Genomic DNA, 3352 nt, shown 5'->3' on the forward strand with positions numbered 1-3352 from the left:
CGTTACATGACATACTTATGTCTCTTTATAATGTTCTTGTGTCCTATTTATAACAAATGTAATCATTTTATTTCATTTTCTTAGTCAAAACCTTACCAAGGAGATTTGGTGCCTAAACCCAATCGTGCAACCACCATGTAATCCCTATGAACAGATTTGTTTGTATGTAGAATTTATGGGCAACGGGACAAGATTTTGGTATTGGAAGTTTTCTGGTTCACTATTGTAGTTGGGTTGTAGTCGCAGTAGTATTGATTAATCACCTGTGAGTGGCAGGTAAAAAGTCTGTGCGGAGAAGTTTAAAGGATTGACCGAATTGTAATCTTGGTAACCAACTATCGCCTGACGAGAAGTTAGCTTTATATTAGCTTTTTCAAAATGTTTCTGTATTCATATGCCAATACCTGTTTGTAGAGATTAGTTAAAATGTGCACAGGAGAGAAAGTCTTGGTTTGGATTTCTTTTGGCTAAACCAGATCAGATCTGGTATCAGACCAACAGCTGATGGGTTCCAAGATTGACCACTGTAATCTGGTTGTCAGAGCTTGTGGTCATTTCTCGTTTTTCTGGAAATGCATGATGTTTTCCACCCTAAGATTTAAACAAATAAAGGCACACCTGCATCCAGAGCCATGTATTGGTAAAGTTGATGCTTTACAGGGGTACTTCACAGTTCGAACTGAGATAAAAGTTTTATTGTCGAAACTAGGCATCAAAAGTTCCAACATCCACAACTTCAAAGACAACAACTTCTGAAAAGTTCATCCGGTAAATGTTTTTGACGGATCTGCATATCACTTTTATATTAGCGGCAGACATATAAAGAAGGTGTTCAGTTTAGCATGTGACATCGACAGCTATTTTCTCTACTCCCCAAGCACACATTTGAAACTTCATGCTGTTCACTCCATCAAGATTTTTTTTTTTATTTGAAACTTCATGCTGTTCACTCCATCAAGATTTTTTTTTTTTTGCCTTCTTTCAGCTCTGTGAAGTTTTTGGGTCTCCTTTTAAGTGAGAGAGCTGTATTTTGGGAAGTTTGGGGTTTTGGTGTGTGTGTCTGTGTGTGTGTGTGTGTGTGTGTGTGTGTGTGGGTGTGCGTGGGTGTTTGTGTGTGTGTGTATGTACGCGTGTGCGCCATGTTTTGTCCATGGATCTATAAGCATGTCCCCTCCATATCTTCTTTTCACAGACAAGGTCTCTGTGGAAGACAGATCTCCTCTTTCCCGCTGTGCCTCCCCAAACTGTCGTCTAGTCTTTCCAATTTTCCTCCCTAAAGGCCAACAAGAACACATTTCACACATCCATGAGAGACCCGACTCGTTTTCCCCTTGCCATGCCTCCATACTCTTAATTTACACTGCCCATCTTTATCATCTCCCTTTCATGTTTTTATCTATCAAATACAGAATCACTCCAATATATGTAGCCACATTACATGAAGCATTTCCCCATTTTAGTCTACAACATGCACAGGTTTAAATTTCCTTTTCTCCTTATCACACCTCCAGTTGGTGTAAAGAAGTCACCTGGCTAGTTTCTGCATGACGCTGTATTTTTCAGCTGCTGCACTTGAAAGTATGAAAGTACTTCACTGTGTTCAAAAAGTAATGGTGTCAGAAAGGTTTTCTCCAGCGGGCTGAATTGCAAATAGAGCAAATCCGTACACTTATAAGCCTTGCCAACAGTTTTGGAGGAGTTTTCTAAATTATGTTACGTGTTAAAAGACCAACACGAGTGCACACTCTGCCAGATGCCAGTGCAGCAGGAAAAAACGTGTGAGGTTAAATCCAGTTTACCATACGCTCAATGAGTCAGGGGGGCTACGTGTGCCGTGACTGCCCAAGCAGGCCGAGTCAAAACGGGAGGAAAAACACTTCACGGGTCACTTGGCTGGGGTACGTTAATCATACGTGACTGCCCAGGTAGCATGATGGGAAACAAATTGAGTGTCATTTCTCACCAGAGGACTCAGCGTCACGAGACAAGCAACGCTCTGGCCTTACACCAGAGTCCTCGTGCGCCTCACATCGTGGCTGCAGAGGCGAGTGTGACATGACAGACTGTACACAGAAAAGTGGACGTTGATGAATGGCTGGGGAAATGTTCCCTTGCAAAAATGCAGAGGACATCATTATCTGGAAACTGGTGACACTGCAGCAGATAGTGGAGACGGTGAAGTCAAAACACAACTTCATTTCCTGTTAATTACTGGAACTGTACGCACGCTAAAGCTCCACATCAATAACAATATCTGCAATAAATATCTCCACAATGAACACCCGCTATTGAGTCATGAATTGCTGTTGAAATTAGCGTCTCTTTTGTCAGGCTCAGACTAACTAGTTATGGATGTCTTAACCTATTCAATCTAGGTTGTTTCAGCAACAAAGGTATTATGAGTCAGCTTGAGAAAAGAAAACAGTAGAAGAATAGAATATAAAGACAAGCACATAGAATGGCACTGAATAATGAAAAACAAAAAGATGTAGGGTAAAGCAAACATACTCATACTTCCATCACATTAACTGTAACAACATGTAGCTCACATTGCTTTGTTTTATTGAAGATTTGAGCTTCGGCCATACAAACGCTTTGAACGAGGCGCTGCTCAGGAGATGTAGTTAATCTCCCTGAATGAACACAGAGGGGCTACTCTGAGCCGCACATCTGGAGCAACAAAGACCCTGGATCAGATTTCTGAACCCTTTGTCAAGAGTGGCAAATTGGGCGTAAATTAACCCTGACTTCCTGTAATCTGGGAGTGTTAACTGCAATTAAAATCCACGCAATTCTGAAGCTAATAAGGTAAATTACGTGCTAAACATTTACAAAGAAAATAAGTTATTTCCTTTTCGCTTAGCTTCCAACCTTAACCCTTTAATGTTCTGCTCAGCCGTTTGGTAGAGAACATTTTTAGTCACTATATCTTAATGAAAAATGTGTTGAACTTAACTTAACCTGATTGAGCTACATCTACCATTCGGTTTAGGTATTCATTTATTCATTCTTTTTTTTTTTTTTATAACCGCTTATCCTGTTAGGGGTCACAAGGGGGCTGAAGCCTATCCCAGCTGACATTGGGTGAGTGGTGGGTAAACCATGGATAGGTAGCCATGGCCATATCGCAGGGTGGCGAACCCCACGCAGAGCTAGTTTCGAACAGCGCAACCAGAGGCGCGCTCAGTTTGGTAGTTTGGCAGACCGAGGTGCGCTGAGATGGGTGTGGTGGCGCAGCAGGGGGAGGTGTCGACAGATCCAGCTTGGCGCAGTGACAGTTTCGTGCCAAAAGGCTTCGCCGAAGGTGCGCTAAAAGCTCGCCAGCTGAAACCACGTCTACTGTCAGCGCAGG

Source organism: Epinephelus moara, chromosome 11 (genome assembly GCF_006386435.1).
Source record: "Epinephelus moara isolate mb chromosome 11, YSFRI_EMoa_1.0, whole genome shotgun sequence".
Lineage (NCBI taxonomy): Eukaryota > Metazoa > Chordata > Actinopteri > Perciformes > Serranidae > Epinephelus > Epinephelus moara.